This window comes from Cynocephalus volans, chromosome 4 (assembly GCF_027409185.1).
Source record: "Cynocephalus volans isolate mCynVol1 chromosome 4, mCynVol1.pri, whole genome shotgun sequence".
NCBI lineage: Eukaryota > Metazoa > Chordata > Mammalia > Dermoptera > Cynocephalidae > Cynocephalus > Cynocephalus volans.
The window spans coordinates 66,271,908-66,291,073 of NC_084463.1; the positions used below are offsets into that span (position 1 = coordinate 66,271,908).

Sequence of the window (19,166 nt, forward strand, 5' to 3'; positions counted from 1 at the left end):
TCCAGAGTATTTTTGCAGCTTAAAGGGCCATACAAATAAATTATCTTAGAAAGATTTTGCAGGTGAAAAGGGCCATGCTTAAGAAAGTATGCTTAATATTGAGATTAAAGAGATTGAAGAGAAATTTGGCATATGGATGGAAATATCTTGGCCCAGAAACCCATGGCCCAGAGCCCATGGCGCTTCCTGCGGTGCTCAGTGGTGGTTGCTGGGCTATCTGAACACTTTAAAGATGTTGTTCCACTGTCTTCTGCCCTTCATAGTTTCTAATGAAAATCTCACAAAATTTCAAATTGCAGTTCTGCTATATGTAACATGTTGTTTTCTCTCTGGCTGCTTTCAAGAATTTTCTCTTTTGATTTACAGAAATTTGTCTATAACATGGCCAGGTGTCGTTTTCTTCATACTCTTCCTTTTGGAATACTGTGCTTCCTGAATATGTACATTTTTGTCTTCCACCAAATTTGGGAGGTTTTTAACCATTATTTCTTTACTGCTCCAAACCCTCTCTCTCCTCTTTTTCAGACTTCATTAATACGTATATTATATCTTTTAATATTTTTTCACAAGTCTCTGATACATTTTTTCATTAAAAAAATCTTTGTTTTCTCCGTTCTTCAGATTGGACAATTTGAACTGATATATCTTCAAATTCACTGACTCCTCTTTCATTTCCATTCTGCAAGGAAGGCCATATGGGAGATTTTTTGTTTGAGATACTGCAGTTTTCAGTTTTAGAATTTTTATCTGGTCCTTTTTATATTTTCTTTTTCTCTGCTGAGATTTCCTATCTTTTTATTAATTTCAATTGAATTTTCCTTTTATCTATCATGCATACCTAAAAAAGCTGCTTTAAAGTTCTTTTCTGGGAATTCAACACATAGGTCATCTCAGGATTGGCTTTTATTATCTTTTCTCTTTCCTTGTTATTCATATGTCAAGAAATTTTAGATTGTATTCTGGACATTATGAATGTTTTGTTTTGGAGACCATATTCTGTTATAACTGCAAAACAGTGTTGATGTTTTTGTTTTAACAGACAACTAACCTGATTAGATGAAGCTACAAATTCTATCTTATCTGTGGTGGGCAGCAGCTCAGTTCAATTCTTTTAGTCTTAGGTTTAAAGTGCTTTGAGTCTATCCCATGCATGTGAGGTTCAGCAATCAGCCACAGACTTGGGCAGTATCTATACACAGAATTTGGAGATTCCCTTCTCTAATGTACTCCTTTCTGAGATTTCTACTTTTGCTTTCCAATAACTGTGGTTGATCTGGACTTTGTATTCTAGTTCTTCAGCCCAGAAAGATTGTGGGCTTTTGTCAGTTTTGGTAGCACCATACCATGATGTGACTGCAGCCTGACCTCAAGCTAAAGCCTTAAAAATAGGAAACGCACCCAGTGTGGTGCCTTCTTCCAAGTTTCAACGCCTCTCCCAAATCTTTCAACTTTTGTTCACTCTCCAAAACCCTCAGTAGTTGCTGTTTGTATATTATGCAGAGTTTACAGTTGTTATCTGTAGGGTGGCCAGTCTGTTAAGACCTCACTCTGCATTCCAGAGGCAGAACTCAACACTTTACTTTTTAAAAAAAATAAACTTAATTTTGAAATAATTTTCGATTTCCAGAAAAGTTACAAAGATAACACAGAGATTCCCTGTATACTACTCATCCAGTGCCAGTTTCCTCTAATGTTATCCTCTTACATTATCATGGCCTATTTGTTAAAACTAAGAAAACAATATTGGTACATTACTATTAACAAACTCTTGATCTTATTCAGATTTCACCACTTTTGTTTTTTATTTAATTAATGATCTTTTTCTGTTCTAGGAGCCAATTGAGGATAGCACATTACATTTGTCTCCTTAGTGATTGGTCTGTGACAGTTTCTCCGTCTTTCCCTGTTTTGTTTGTTTGTCTGCCTTTTTTTTTTTTTTTTAACCTTCACAGTTTTAAAGAGTACTGGTCAGATAACCTATTGAATGTTCTTAATTTGTGTTTCCTGTATGTTTTTCTCATGATTAGACTGAGATTATGGTTTTGGGGGTAGGAATATCACAGAGATGAATTGCTTTTCTCGTCACATTATATCAAGGGGTATATGATATCTACATGACATCACTGGTAATGTTAACTTTGATCACTTGGGTAAAGAACCATAGTTTGAGCAATACAATGTATGTAAAACTTGTTTCCACATTTTCCCCTCTTCTTAGAAAGAAGTTTCATGGAAAATCCTTGATTAAAAATATTATGTAGTCACATCCCTCAGTTGAAATTGCTTCCTTTCACTTGCAACTCCAAGAAGATTAAGCAACAGGTAATGATAATATGAGAATACTTCAAAAGGTTCATGGAAAGATTCATATTATCTTTCGATTCTACTTTTCCACAAACTTTTTGAAGTGTCCTTTACAGAAATACATCATGCAGAGAATGATACAAATACATGTTTCTTCCAAATAAGCTGTTAAAATCTTGGCGTAGGCCAATACTGCAAAACAGAATATAATGACATGCCTGTCCTTTAATGGAAAATTAACAGCTTGGAAAATTTTAGTTATGTGGCTTTAGAATGGTGCCTAAGGAGTTTGGTGGTAGTGTGAAGAGAAGCAGAATGAAGAGCATCATTTGCATGTGATAAATACTAACTCTTAAGTGTAAAATAAATACTGGAGTTGGGGCACACTGTTTAAAATTCACAGGTGTGAATTTTGGTTGTTCACCCTAACTGAAAAGTACAATTAAGTATGTTCAGGATAAGACGACAAATATTTTGTATTCATATATTCTCCAACCCCATCTCAGCCGAAAAGTGAGTCTTGGGAAACTAACTTTTACTCCTTAAACTCATAAATTTGCTTCTGATTATTATATTTCTATAGATACTAAATCAGACTTAATACACAATTCAGGCAACCCAGTATTTCATGACATTAATTTTATTTATATAATGAAAAACTTTCTTTGGAAAGTTTTTGTCAGTATAAACTAGTTAGTCAAACTTAATTGGACATTTAATAATCATTTTATAATGATGGAAAATGATCCCAGGAGTTCCCAATATTTACCATTAATTTTCACATATTTTAATTAAAAGCTCTTTGGGAGAAACATAAAGCACACAAGTATTTTCATTGGGGGTGTGTGTCAAAACATGAGTGATCGAGTGAGTACTCAAGCAGAATAAAACATTTTCTTTTAAAAAATTAAAGGAACAAGATTTTATTAAATTTTTCTCTCCAGACAAGAAATTATCACAGTAGCTAACCCAGGTAAATACAGGACAAGCTGAGGTTCTTACCTGAAAGTGGCCACAAAGTTCACTGTGGGCCAGCCCAAGACAAAGGATTTCATGGCTTTGGTGTTGCCTTCGCCCACTTCATCCACACAGGTTGCTGTCCACATATCAGTTAATTTAATTTTATGTTTTATCTTAAAGTTGTTGCTATATCTAGAAAGATAAAAACCAAACAGGATCTCTTGTTTTGTGTCTTAAATTTTACAGGAGCTTCAGTATTTGTGATAAGAGGGCAGTTTTCACTAATCATGATTAAAGAATATCTTATTCATTGTATTAATCTTCAGTATCCAGCCAGTAAATCGTAACATGAATGGCTACCTTGGCCCAAGAAACCCTCTGAAACTTTGGTGAAACATTTATTTAGTCGTCACACTTGCATTTACGGCAGCAAATAGCCATAAACTGGCTTGTTTTAATTTTCTATATGTTAAGCACTTCATTTGGATCAAAAATCTAATTTTAAATTTACTGCTCTTACAAAAATTAATTTATTATTTATACTTTGCTTACTTCCAAAAAGATTGCAGTGGCTGAACACAAAAACTACACACGATTTAATTAAGATGTTTATAAAATTTTTATCTTAAGAGAGATGCACTAAAAAACCCTGAAATTAGAGGAATTTATAGTACATTTCTAAGTAAATGGTAACAATATTTTCTAGCCTTTAGAAGCACAGATTATTTTAAACTTCCTTTCTTAAGATTTTGTTCCACTATTTTCCCTTATATTCCAGCTAAAACTGAAAAACTGTAGCCTAAAAACAGAACCTAAACTTAAACAAACAAAAAAGCAGAGTTGACAAAATTAGCATTCATCTCTGGGGACTCTGAAGGTCATCTACTTTAAGATAGTGGTGAAATTGCTTTCTGACAATTTCTACCTAATACCGTTTAGTCCCCTGTTATGGAAACCACCATCCATCTTCACCTAATTGACAGATTTAATGCTCACGATAGACCTGAGACTTAAATACACATCAATCACAACAACTCCTTGAACTTTTTAAGACAAGTGAATAGATATGATGTGGGGGGAGAGGGGAGATAGGAACGGGAGAAGAGGAACGGGTAAAGGGTCATGAAAATCAACTACAATGTATATTGAGACGTTAAAATTTTTTAAAAAGATACATTTCAAAGTATCCGTAAAACTCCTCTGATCTACAGAATATTTAAAGCTAAAACTATTCAGTGGGATTATAAAATGAAAAAGGGGTTTTCAGGAAGTATAAATGAAGGATAATCTAGATTCAAAGTCTCATTTATACTTTCCATAGGGTACACTGATTTTAAGTGTAATTGAAAAGTGTCTGTGTGGTATGATAGCTTCTTTCTATATCTCACCCTACTGCTATAAACCTTTAGATTTTGTTTATGAAATAGACTCGATTACAGACAAAATCTTACTTCTTGGTGGCAACTATTTAGGTAATATCAAACAAAATCTATAAAGTCAAAACAGCTTAAGTAGTAAGCTAGAATATGAAATTAGGCAGTGTTGATTCATGATCTTATTCATGCCCTTAACTACTATGTATCTATAAAAAGCTCTGGATATTGCCATTCCTATAAAGCACCTGGATGAAGTATCTTTCCACAAAGTTCCCTTTTGCATTTGTATCTTTAGCCTACTTTTTTGTTTCTCCAGAGCTATAAGGTTTTTCTGATGAGGCTGTTAGTTTACTTCAGAGTTTGGGGGAGAAATCTCATGAACACTGATAGAGTTTGGATGTGTTATCCCTACCAAAACAAATGTGGAAATCTGATCCTCAATGTGGCAGTGTTGGAAGCTGTGTCATGGGGGTAGATCCCTCATGAATGGATTGATTTCTCTCCCTGGGGGATGGGGGTCCTGAGTAAGACCTTGCTCTGTTAGTTCCTTCGAGAGCTGGTTGTTTAAAAGACTTAACTACTTCTCTCTCTCTGTCTCTCTCCATGTGATCTCTTCCTCTTGCCATGTGATCTGCTAGTACCCACCAGTTGCCTTCCGCTTTCCGCCATGAGCAGAAGCAGCCTGAGGCCCATGCCAGATGCAGCTGTCCCAGAATTGTAAGCCAAATAAACCTCTGTTCTTTATAAATTACCCAGTCTCAGGTGTTCTGTTATAGCAACACAAAATGGACTAATACGAACGTTTTTGTACATAAAGCTAGATGGGCGAGCTTAAAAATATTTAAAAGAAGTATTCCAATAAAGCTTTTTATTAAAATGAACAGTCCTGAGGTCACAGTGTACTTTTTCAGATTTGTCACTCTCAATGTCCAATAGCATTATGCTACAAAAATTTTAAAATATATAAATCTAACATGAACTGGCTGAAAACAAAACAAAACAACCCCTAAAACCAAATCTTTATTTCTACAATGTAGTTCCTTACTGTAAATTTATTAAGATAACAGATATACTTTGCTTTCCTGTCCTCCAATCTTTAAACTGTAAGGAATTAAAGTGTAATGTTGAAATACACAAGATTCTAGGGAGCTTTCTCCATATTCTAAGATGAAGATATCTTATCAAATATATTTTAGGGCATAGATCAAGATGTATTCCACAAGTATATCATGGCAATTCTATTGATAATGAATTAATACTCAGACTTTGTTTAACTTCATCTTTTTCACTTAAACAGAACTCATTATTGTTTACTATTTGCTTTAGGAAATAAAATATGAGAATAGTGATGGCTTAAGAGGGTGTGAGGTAAGTACAGTCATTTTCTCTCTGTAAATTCCATAGGAGTACTGCTGTAGTTTAGATATGTTTGTCCCCTGAAAGCTCATGTTGGAAACTTAATTCCCACTGTGACAGTATTAAGAGGGTGAGAAATCCTATGATGGTAATTGAAAGGTAGGGCCTTTAAGAGGTGATTAGATAGTGAGGACTATGCCCTAGTGAATGGATTAATCCATTGATGGTTTAATGGTGGTTATGGGTGTGGTTCTGATGGCTTCAAATGGAGAGCTCATGAGAAGCTTGCTCTCTCTTTCTCTCTCTCTCTCTCTCGCTTCTGCCATTCTTGCCATATGATACCCTGTGGCACTTTGAGTCATCACTAAGAATGAGGCTCTCACCAGATGTGTTCCCTGGACTTTGGACTTACCAGTTACCAAAAACAGTTATAAGCAATAAATATTATTTCTTTACAAATTACCCAGTTTCAGATACTTCTGTTATAAGCAACAGAAACAGACTAATACAGGTGCTCTATGACTATTAAAAAATATTAACTTTTCTAAATATTTTAATGTCTATACAACAGATGCTGTTTTAAAAAATGAAAAACCATAATTTTATTGGAAAAACAATTCTTATTTATTTTTCTAATGAATATCAAAAGTGGTCTCTAATAACTCATCTAGCTTTAACACTTTTCTAACTTAGTAAGGAAAACAATGACAATAAACTGAAAACAATTTTCAGCAAACGCTTTCAACATTCAGCACAAAATGGAGCAAATGTAACACTTTAGCCAATAAAAGGAAGCATTTAACATCCTCTATATTATTGCACTTACTACAATTTATTTAGTTTGACTAAATAAATATGTAAGTAGCTAGTCAATGATTTATCCCGCTTGAGTTTATTTCTGTAGGCTCAACTAAAGATTGAAAGCAGTTTCCAAATGAAGCATGAAGATGAGGTGATATAATATGGAAATTAAGTTATCCCCTACTTCCTCATGGCTAAGTATAAAGACTAACTGCTAGTCTTGGATAATTTCAGCAAATATATTGATTCACAGTACTACCCAATCCTTCATCTAAAAGTGAGAAGTGATAGGAAATAAACAGGTTTGGTATTGCAGGGGGCTATTTCTTCTTGGTTGCTGTTCATTTCATAAAAATAATAAGTTCTTTCATATTAAGAAGGATCTGTGAATATATTTAAATGTTTGCTACAAGAATGATCATGTAAGCGATTTCCTGAAAAGTGGTGGTCAAAATTTTTGCAATGTGGCAGGATTCAATAATAATATAATTATCTCCTCAAATATCCATGTTTTATCCCAAGGGTCTTGGGTTTATGGCAAAAAAATACGTAAAAACAACTTAGATCACTCACACTTTTAAATATCCCCAGCAGATATAGAAAGTACTAAAATGAATTGAATCTCTCAAAAAACAACCCTTAAATCAATTCATATAAGTTTTGTCACTTCATAAAAGCATTGAAGTGGACACAAAGAGTTCTCTCAAAAGCAGTCTGGAAACAAACTGTGTGACTTTAGGTACAATCAAAATAAAAAGTGAGCTATAGAAGTAGAAGATTGGCACACATTTTTCCAATATATCTAAAACAGCAATTTTCTAGTGGAAAAGAAATTGTCCTTATATAAAAAGTTTTTACCAAAACCTAGGTTACATAAAAACCACTTAGATGCTACCAGTAAACAGAACATAAATAACTTCAGGTAAGAAAACAAAGGCCCTCTATGATAAATATTACTACAACTGCTAAAGGAAAAAAATCTAAAGATAAAGGAAAATACATTCCTCCCTATGAACTAGATGCATGTTACAAGTAAATAGTCTTTAAGGTTCTAAAGTTTAGGAAATGGGTTATTATAATAAATTTTTGTTGTCTGTGTATCTACCTCCAGGCTGAGCAAAAAGCTTTGTACCTAATGAGCACAATGCAGTAAAGTGAAAAGAGCCAGCCATTGGAATTAAGGCCTTCATTCAAACCCCAGGTCTGCCATTTTCTAGTACCCAACAAACCTCACTGAGCCTCTGTGTTCAATATGTAAAACAACTCTTGTTTTGGGGACTTGTTAGGAAAACTGTTATGATTTTTTCCTACTATTTTTTTGACAGTTTTTTTTATTGATCACCAATATGTGGTGATCAAGTCAGGATCATTAGTATACTCATGTTTGCAAAATGTAATCAATGTTTGTGCCCCTTCACTAATTTCTTGCTAACCCCTCCTCCCCTCTCCCTTTCCCACCTCTAATTTGTTAGGAAAATTAAATGAGACATTTGTGATTCTCCTATTATAATACCTAGAATATAGAACCCATCTAATAACTTTTAAACAAAAAAATCATAACTAAACTACATTTTTAAAAAATAATGATTTGTTCCTGTGTTAATAGCCTCCCTACTTAGAGCTTTAAGTGGACCTAGTGCAAAAGCATAGGAGAGACTTTTCTTTCTCTGTATTCCTCATAACATCAACATCCAAATATAATTACATTGTATTATTTCTATTCAAAACGCATTCTGAAACTGTTTTCTTTATCTTTGCATTTAAAAAAATATATGAACAGTTCACTAAACATTTCATTCCATTTCTTACTAGATGAGTAGTTGGACACTTTTACTCATCACAAAGGGAAAGACTGATTTAATGTTAATAAAAACTATATGGTTGAGAAATCTATGAAATCCAGAAGAAAACAAAGAGTAATAGAGGCAGCAGACCACATATGGGTTAAAAGAATGAAATTTGAAATAAGATGGACCTAGGTTCACATGTGGGCTCAACTAATTACTTTGTGATCTTAGGGAAGTCACTTAACTTCTCTCAGTATCAATTTCTCTTGTAAAATGAGGCAAAAAATACCCACCATGTAGAACTGTTATAAGGGTTAAAGTACTTAGAATAATACCTAACATACAATAAGATCCCAATAAATGTTTGGTTTTTATTGCTATTAATACCACTCAGATTAAATATAGCATGTTGCAAAATTAGTACTTAGCCCTGCCCATGTCTCATTTATGACACTGAACAACTTAGGTGTGAGAGTGTAGGTATTAGGAAAAAGTGTTTACTATTCTCTAGTGACTAATAATCCCTTTGATGAGACTGAATTTGTTAAAATACCCTTATCGTTCATGATGTTTCATAAATAATGAGAATGGGGGATGGAGCAAGTAGTAGCTACCATGTTCTAGTCTGGGTATTAATGCATTAACACTGAACATGAACATTTAGTGTTGAACAGAAAGTGAATTCTCTTAGGTACTTCTAAAGTATATTCCAAATATGTCTGTATCCTTCTTTTAACTGTCATTTCCTCAGATGAAGCCTCCGTATCTCTCATCAGGATTGCTACAATAACCTCCTGTCTGGTCTCCTTGTTTGCACTCTTGCCTACCATTATTCAATCCATTATCTAACATGAGCCAGAATGATATTTTAAAAACATGAATCACATTATGCCACTCCCCCAATTAAAACCCTTTGGAATAATATCCAAACTCCTTATCACAACCTTTGTGGAACCAAGCCTCCAAGATGGCACCCAATGAACCCTACTTCCTGATATTCACACCCTTGCGAAGTTCTCTTCCATACTGTACCAAGACGATCTGTGTGGCCAATAGAGTATGTCAGAAATGATGGCACACCACTTCCAAAATAAAAGAATATGGCTTCTATTTTGGTGCTCTCTCCATTGCTGACACACACGCACGCACGCACGCACGCACGTGCGAACTAAGGCCTCTGGTCAACAGCCAGTGAGGAACCGAGGCTGCCAGAATCCACATGAGTGAACCTGAAAGTGGATTCTCCAACTTCAGTCAAGCCTGAGATGACTGCAACCCTGGCCAACAAATGACTGCAACTTCATGAGGCCCATTGAGCCAGAACCACCCAGATAAACACTTCCAGCTTCCTGTCTTCAGAGAAACTATAAAATGTTTATAGTTTAAACTCTTATGTTTTGGGTTAATTTAGCAATAGATAACTAATATAACCTACAAAGACCATGATAACCTAACCCTTGTCTACTTTAATCTTAACTCCTATCATTCTTCTTTTGTTCATTATGTTCCAGTAACACAGGCCTTTTAACTCCTCCAAGGACCAACCTTTCTCAACAGCTTTAGACCTGCTATTCCTTCTACCTAGAATGCTTATTCTCACAATACCTGAATAGCTGGTTGCTTTTCATTGAACTTCAATTATTTTTTGGTCCTAATTCACCTACATAATATATATCTCCCCCCATTTTACTTCACCCAGCACCCTATTTTCTTCATAGCACTAATCACAATCTATAATTCCCTCCCCGACGCATAAGAATTTAAGCTCCCAAAGTGCAGGGACCATACCCATCACATTCTTCATTGCATCTTAGAATAAATTTATTCAGAGCATAGCACAGAACAGAGATTAAATAGACATTTGTTGCATGAATAACAATTGACTTTTTTTGGCAAAAACAAAACAAAAAGCTCACTACAGATATTAGCTTTAGTAATAGAGGCCAGACATTCTTACGGTAAACATTGTGTAGAAAAGGTATCTTTGTTAGTGGAAATGCAATCTTATAATGATTACTGGGAGAGAGTATGCAGTATACTTACTTGATTTTAGTCACAACAAACAGATCATTGAATAGGAAAAGGTGTCGCTCCTGCCTCTGCAGGCCTCTTTTCAGCTCTACTGGGGCATCAATCAGCAGAGTCCTACTGGAGCACATAAATGATGACAGAAATGCAGATGTGTCAACACTAGCAGAAGGACTTTTCCTGTAACAGATCAAATGCCACAGATCAGCTATTCAAATGATCAAGTATAGAACCAAGTTTTTATAAGAGTACAGCTGATAGTTGGACAAGAAATATAAAATTCTATAATGTTTTTAATGCAATGGCATAGTGTCCTTATTGGTCTCCAGTCTATTCTCCACACAACAGTCTTTAAAGTTTCATTATAAAAATTTTGAAACATAAAGCAAAGCTGAAATAGTTTTATAGTAAACACATGTATACTCCAATGTAGATTCTACCATTAATATTCTATGTACTTGCTTTATCATATACCTACTCAACTATCTATCCTTCTATCTCTTTATTCATTTTATTTCTGGCATTCAGTGCAAACTGCATACAGCAGTGCATATCTTCCAAAATATTTTGGTATGCATATCATTAGAGTTCAATATTTATTTAGAATTTTTCTTTTGATATAAAATTAATTTAAAAATGAAATACACAAATGCACAAATCTTAGGTGTATATTCACTGAGTTTTGACAAATGTATTCATCTGTGTAATTTAAATCCCTATCAAGATACAGAAAATTATTATCATTCCAGAATATTTCCTCTTGTCCCTTCTCAGTAATTCTATAAATTATCTCTATGCATTGGCCCCTAGGTTGTTTATTTTTTCATTGTATGCTGAGACCTATTAGCTCAAAAGCTCGCTGGTACCAAATTCAAGTTTACACACCCAATTATTTGAAAAACAGCCCAAATGAGCAGATTTTTAGTCCCCCACACCACCGCCATGCTACTGTGCAACATTACCTGGACATGTAACTGCCAGAGATATCCTCTCTGATCTTCCTCTCTTGTAGGAGGTTCCCTTGTCCTCCTCCCCTTCTGGATGGTGGCCCCTTGCCATAAGCCTCTGGACAGTTTCATGCTATGAGCGACTTATCTCCTCAGGCAATCCTGTCCAATGGTCATATCTTTTTCCATGATCAACCCCCAAACTCCTTATACCAGTCAGTCTCTATTCCATCTCCTCATAAGCAACCACTATTTCCCAATGAAGATTAGTTTTGCCTATTCTAGAATTTTATGTAAATGACACCGCAGTATATTCTCTTTTGTGTAAGATATCTTTTACTCAGCATGTTTTTGGAATTCATTCATATTGTTACATTTGTGAGTAATCCCTTCCTTTATATTACTGAATAGTATTCAATGTATGAACATACCAAAGTTTATCTCTTCTCCTATGGATGGACATCTGGGCCGTTTCCAGTTTTATGAATAAAACTGCTATTAAATGTTCTATTGTTCTTTTTGTGACCTATGTTTTCATTTCTCTTGGGCAACTACCTCAGAGTGGAACTTTTGGGTCACAGAGCAAGTGTATGTTTAATTTTACAAAAAACACTAGTTTTCCAAAGTGGTTGTACCATTCTACATTCCCAGCAACACTGTAGAAGAGTTCCAGTTTCTCCACAACCTTACCAAGGTTTGGTGGTGTCCGTCTTTTGAATTTTAGCTACTCTAGTGGATGTATAGTACCATCTCATTAAGATTTTAATTTTCATTTCTCTGATAACTAATTAATTTATTTCATGTTCTTACTGGCCATTTGTGTATCTTCACTGGGAACTGTCCTTAAATCTTTAGCCTATTTATCCAAAAATCATGTATGTATCTTTTTATTACTGAGTTGTAGCAATTTCTTTATGTTTCCTAGATAGCAGTCATTTGTCAGGTACGTGTTTTGGGAAATATTTTCTCCCTACCTACTGCTTGCCTGTATACTTTCCTAATGATGTTTTAAAGAAGAAAGAAACAATCAGCACTAAAGGTACAAGTTATCCCTCATTTTACAGATTTGAAGCTATTTACAGTAGTCAAAATATACCATAATTAAGTGAAGGCGATTTACAAGTAAGCATGGTTTCAAAATATGTGCATTTAAAAATTCTATGTAGCCTCTGAGACAAACATTTCACATTGATTCAACTCCCTCCTCCACCATGGTGACTGAGCTCAGTAGTTTAGTTGAGTAGGTTAGGACTTAATGGCTTGGGAGGTAGGGGCTGATTCTAACTTTTTTGCAAAGTAGCGTGCAAGTTATTTGGTTGCCTGTTTCTGCAGCTGTAAAGTAGGGAAGTTAGACTCGGATTATAAGATCTTTAAATTTCCCTTATAATTTGTATATGGTACTAACTATACTAATAAGTACCCAAAAAGTAGAATTAAGATTACTGATGAAAGACAAAAAGATAACAGATATGATTAGCTATTGGGTTGCGTGAAAGCAACCCAATCCTAAAGTATGGTTTATAAATGCATAGTTAAGTATATTGAGAGTCATCTCAGGGAAACAATTTAGAGTTGAAATAATAATAATAATAAATAAAAAACCCAAGCAACAGTGACACATCCATGCAAGCAACAAAACCAGACGAGATGCCTGGGGGTCTGCATGCAGGGGACAAGGGCCTAGGCCATCCCTTGCCCACATCCAGGCAAGCAACACAGCCAGCCAAGATGTTCAGAGGTCCTGAGATGGGAGCCAAGGGCCAGCCACACCCCCAACCACAACCAGATCCTAAAATGTATTTATTAGATATGTGTGTTTCTTTGGGGTGTGTGACCTATCTGCTCATTTACTTGACCAGATTTCTGCTTAGGTTTTTCTAACACATTTTTAAGGGTTCTTTTTGCAATTAAAAAATAAAATAAAATAAAATAAAATAAACCCCAAGCAACAGTAATAACAATAATAATAACAAGAACTAAGAGATAGTTCTCTATTAGTCTCAGTAAAAAGGAGCTTAAAGAACAAGAACTTGGCAGAGTCTCCATTAAAGTACAGGTCGTAAGAGGCCATGACTTATCACCCCAACTATCCGATTCACCTGGCAGCTATAATAAATGGGGATTCTAGCTTATCTATGTTCCTTGGGTTTGAATAGTATGGGTCATAATGTCTGATCTCTCCCAGGAATACTAAAAGTCTAAGGACCATACACTATCCTGACAACTTTGAGATAATGCCTGAGTGATCAGCCATCCCTTCCTCTATTATAGTCATTCTCTGTGTGTTGTCCCCTGACCAGCAGTATCAGCAATAACTGGGAACTTCTTAAACATGCAAATTTTAAGGCCCACCTCAGACTTACTGAATCAGTAATGCTGAAGGGTTGGTTTAACATTCTGTATTTTAACAAGCCATTCAAGTAACTACTACACATTGATGTTTGAGAACCACAGTGGCTGACTGCTGGTAACTGAAACTGTGGGTAATGGGGGACTATGTATAACAAAAAGATGTATAGGTGAAGAACAAGGCAAGTAAATCAATTAGAATCCTTTGGAAGAAAAGGGAAAAGGGGTTTTTATGCTTGCTATTATAGATTGGAATTAAGCAGGGACAAAAGAAAATGCCCACATTCTCCATCATAGAGAAGAATCTTTTCTCTCTCAAATTCTCTTAGGGTGAGGGATCAAAAAAAGGTATAATGACATCTTTTACTATGTAGTGATCTTCAAATTTATAGAAGATAGGAAGAAAGCTTCATTTACTCTTGCCAAAACTGAGCAAGGACAAGGCTAGCAAGCAATAAATGGAAGAAAGAATGGCTAAAATAGCATTTTACATAGCCTTAATCTCTTTATGGAATGACAAGAAAATACTGAGAGAGAAAATCATCTTTTGCATTTCGGTTTAGGTATCCAATAAACAACTGCTTTTTGGTTATAGTAATAAACCAGCAGAGAGCAGTATGGTTTAAACTAGGGATCCTGAAACTATTACTTAAAGGGTCAGATAATAAATAGTTTAAGCTTTGAGGGCCATACAGTCTGTGTTGAAACTATTCAACTCTGCTTTTGTATTGCTACATCACTCATAGACAATACATAAGTGAACAGGTATGGCTGTGTTCCAATAAAACTTCATGCACGAAAACAGGAGGTCTGTCTGGGCCACAGTTTGCTGACCTCTGGTTTAAACAATACTTCTAAATGTTTAAATGTTTATAAATTAAGGTTAATCAGAAGCAATTAGGAAATTATTATTTTTTGCTTGGGGTTAGCCTAGGCCAAAGATTAATTAGGCTATTTTTAAAAACGGTTTTTATTTTAAAGCAATTCCAAAGGATGTTCATACATAGCAACTCATTTCTACTTCACGGTAATACTGTCAAATAAGTACATTTGGTGGTGGCTTTGAGGAGAATCCACAATGAAATTACTTTTATTTTTCTGTGTGGGTTTATCAACATATACTCTATACTCTGTCATGTTAAAGATCAACATATAAGTATGGCAAGAGATGTTTTAATACTTTAGCAAGCTCAGCATTGGTTAAAAAACATTCACGCAGTACTTCAGAGAAAAATAAACATCTCAGCACCCACATAATTTAAAAAGAAAAAATATTTCATAGAAGGAAACAAAAACACAACCTTTATGTTTTTTAAAACTACAAATCTTAATCAGTGTCTCCTACTTAAAAATGTATTTCTCAATTACGTGTTTCTGAAGTCTTTATTTTTAATCTGAGTGCAAAGTAGATGTGTTTATTTTAGTCTCTTAGACTATGGAAATGGGGAGGGGTAAGATTATAACCTTCTATTTAGCCTCTTAATATAACCTGATTAGGATTTACAAGTTATAATTAACAGAGCTCTAAAATGATCTAACAAATACAAGCAGAGTCTAAGAATTAACCTGTTGCTTGCTTCTTATATATTAACATTTCATTTTTAAATGGGATTGTGAAGCTATTTCTGAAGGCAAAAAGGAGTTTTAGGAACGTAATCGTTCTTTTGCTAAAACTAGATAATAACTTTCATGAAAGATGGCCACAGTAATATCTCTTAATTTATTGCTAAGGCTCATTCTAAAAGTCAATCCACTTTTTGGTACAGTTTTAGAGGTGGTGCTTTGTTGTAAATCACAAAATAAACTAAAATTCAGAATACTTCTTGGAAATGTCTATGTTTATAAGTGGTAATCAATAAGAGATTATGATGACCAGTGCTATATAGGACCTGGACAACCTCAAAGCCTGTTACAGTAACGAGCACATAGTCACTGCTCAATAATTATTGAATAAATGAATAGAATTTACCTTCCAGAAATTTACTCATATCTCAAAGCCCATTCCAAATGCCATCTATTCCATGAAAACTTTCTCTCAACTGAATCCTTGCTTGGCATCTCTATATGACATCTAACATTCATATTCTCATTTGACATTAACTGAACACACAATTACCATATAATAAGTTATTTGTAATAGTGATAAGGGTTGCCTTTGCTGGCTACCTGCCATGTGCCAGGCACTGAAGATAGGTTAGATCCCTGGCCTTAAGGTGTTAGCAGTCTGACAGGGGATTCAGACTTACTAGTAAACACAATGATAAACCAGTGAGGTAAGGTAAGTGCAATAAAAGAAATGCAAAGTGCCAAGGCACAAAGAAGAGCAAAAACAGGAATCCCTACCTGAGATTGGATTGGTTAGAAAGGTTTCTTGGAAGAACCAAAGTTTTAAGACAGACAGACCAATGAAGTCTGAAGAGAACTCTAAGAAGAACATGTCAAACATGTACCTGCACCGTGTGCTTCAGGAACTGTGGAAAGTTCAGGAAGTCTGGAGTTACAAGCACCTGAGGAAGAGTTGCAGCAAATGAGGAAGGGGCCAGATCATCAATGTTTTCCCATGCTATGGGGCTTAGATTTTATCTGAAAGCATTAAAGGATTTTAAGCAGTATACTGTGTTTTGTAACATATTGAAGAACACAGAGAAGGGCATCTTAGAGGAAAGGAGACATTAGGGAGTTACTGCAGTAATCTTAGGCAAGAAATGTTGCACACCTGAGTTGGCAGTGAGAAAAGGATAGGAAAGATAGAAGAAAACATATTTAAGAGATATTTTTTTAAAAGATTGTTAATTCATTCCATGCAATTGTATGTTTAAAACTGCTTAAAATGACAATCCTTATGATATGTATTTTACCACAATAAAATAAACACAGATTGTTAAAATATGTAAATTGATAAGTTGTGAGGGGTGAGATGAAGATAAAACTGACTAAGAAAAAATACAGCCTTACTGCACATTCTTTATTTTTTATTTATTTTTCATGCATTAAATACCTGCTGAGCGTCTATATGTGTTGGCTAGGCATTGTGCTAAAATGGTGGAGATACAAAGCAAACAGCTTAGATTACTCTGTATTCTTTTGGAACTTGAGTCTAGTTATTCAGCTCCATTTCTAGTAGAGGTTGGAAACCGCACTCCACAGTCTTATTTTATTTGGCCCACAGAGGATTTTCAAAAACATTTGGGTTTCAATGTCTAGTTCACCACGTTCCCTCTCTGCTACTTCTTTACTGTCTACTGCACTTCCTAGGGCCCTGAAATCCTTTCAGTTTGTGATTCTTGTCCTAGTGTTGCTTCTTTTTAACTAGCTTAATTTTGAGTTCTTTTTAAAAATTATGGTAAAATGCACATCAAATAAAATTTTCCATTTTGACCATTTAAAAATGTATAATTCAGTGGTATTTAGTACAGTAACAATGTTGTGCAACCATTAACACCATCTAGTTCCCAAATATTTTCAGCACCCCTAAAGGAAATTCTATACCTATTAAGCAGTCACTTCCCTTAGCTCCTGGCTGGCAACTACTAAAAACTTTCTGTCTCTATGGATTTGCCTATTCTGGATATGTCATATCATATAATACATATGTCCTTTTATGTCCAGTTTATTTCACTTAGCATAATGTTTTCAAGTTTGATAGATGTGGTTGCATGTATCAATACTTCATTCCTTTTGATTGCTGAATAACATATTCCATTGTATGAATATACCAAATGTATTTATCCAGTCATTAGCTGATGAACATTTGAGTCATTTTCCACCTTTTGGCCATTCTGCATAGTGCTGTTATAAAAGTTTGTGTGCACATTTTTATTTGAATATCTGTTTTCAATAATTTTGAATACATATCCAGGAGTAAAATTAATGGATCATATGGTAATTCTATGTTTAACTTATTGAAGAACTGCCAAACTGTTTTCCACATTGGCTGCATCAGCTGACATTCCCACCAGCAACGTATGAAGGTCCTAGTGTGACTTTTGATTCTTCCCTCTTTTGCTCCCCACATATAATAATTTCTTTTGTTTTAAGGACATTCTAACTAAAGAATAAAATTTCTTGACTCCAAGCCCTCACGTAACCTACAGTCATTTCATTCATAATGAACTCCTAACTGAACTCTCTACTTTCATGCTCTTTTCTCTAATCTATATTACTCACTTCTCACTTCTGTCAAATTAATCTTCCTGATGCAAGTACCAATCATTATAACATGTACTCTAAAGAGTAAAACCAACTTAATAAACTATCGAGTTCTAGCATGTTTTACCTTACCTGGTGGTAATATATCAGGTTAGAACTCCCTATATTGCCTGTATAAGGGGTAATCCTGTTGAGTCTTAGACAATAAATTAGTCCAGAAGTAATTTGGAACAAAAAGACATAACTATTGAAATAAAGCTATAAAAACCATTATCAACATCAAAACTGTATCTTACTCAGCAATAAAAATTTATCCATTAAATATTAATGACTATTTTGAACATCTCAGCATTGAAAGCATATTATCTGGAAATATAGTCTAAAACAACCATTTGTCTTATTGATGAGACAAAGCATAAGAAAGTACTATGACATTTCAATTGTCATTATCTTGATAAAATCACATTCAAATCACCAAAGGAAACTACATATAGTGATAATAACATGATGTGATTGCAATATATACTATACTTCCACTTCCAAGTACTCTCAGTGATAAAATGATGAATCATGTAGCTCACATACAGTCTGAATTCTGACTTGGATTATGAGAACAAAGCCTAGTGATAATCCCAAGATCAAAATGAACTAAGATAGGATAAGGGCTTAGCAGGATAGATGGATGAGTGGTTAGATAAACAGAGTGAGCAAGGGCTGAAAAGCAAGAAGTATTCAAAGCAGCATTTAAAAATTATCATCAAAATGCTGATTGGAACAGACAGCTTCTATGATATAATGAGACCAACAATCTTACATCAACAATAATGCTAATATTTAAAGATCAAGGAAAACATTAAATTAGTAAAGACAGAATAACAAGAATGGAAAGAGGGAGTGAAGGACAGAAAAGGACACTAATAAATAGTTACACTAATAGAGCAAGATCCACACACAAAGAAACATCATTTCCAAAGAAGGGAGTTAATTATATCACTTCCTCACAGCCTTGACACAGAAACTGCTCAACAACATCTATTAGGAATTCACTTAGTGCAAAGCATTTGACATTACAAAAACAAAGGAGAGAACAAGACCCTATAAGCATTGTC

At 34.6% G+C, this 19,166-nt stretch overlaps 1 pseudogene; it reads right to left on the bottom strand.

The window, feature by feature from the left end:
• LOC134375184 (rho GTPase-activating protein 20-like) overlaps window positions 1-19,166 on the bottom strand; it is a 150,087-nt pseudogene that overhangs the window by 40,507 nt on the left and 90,414 nt on the right.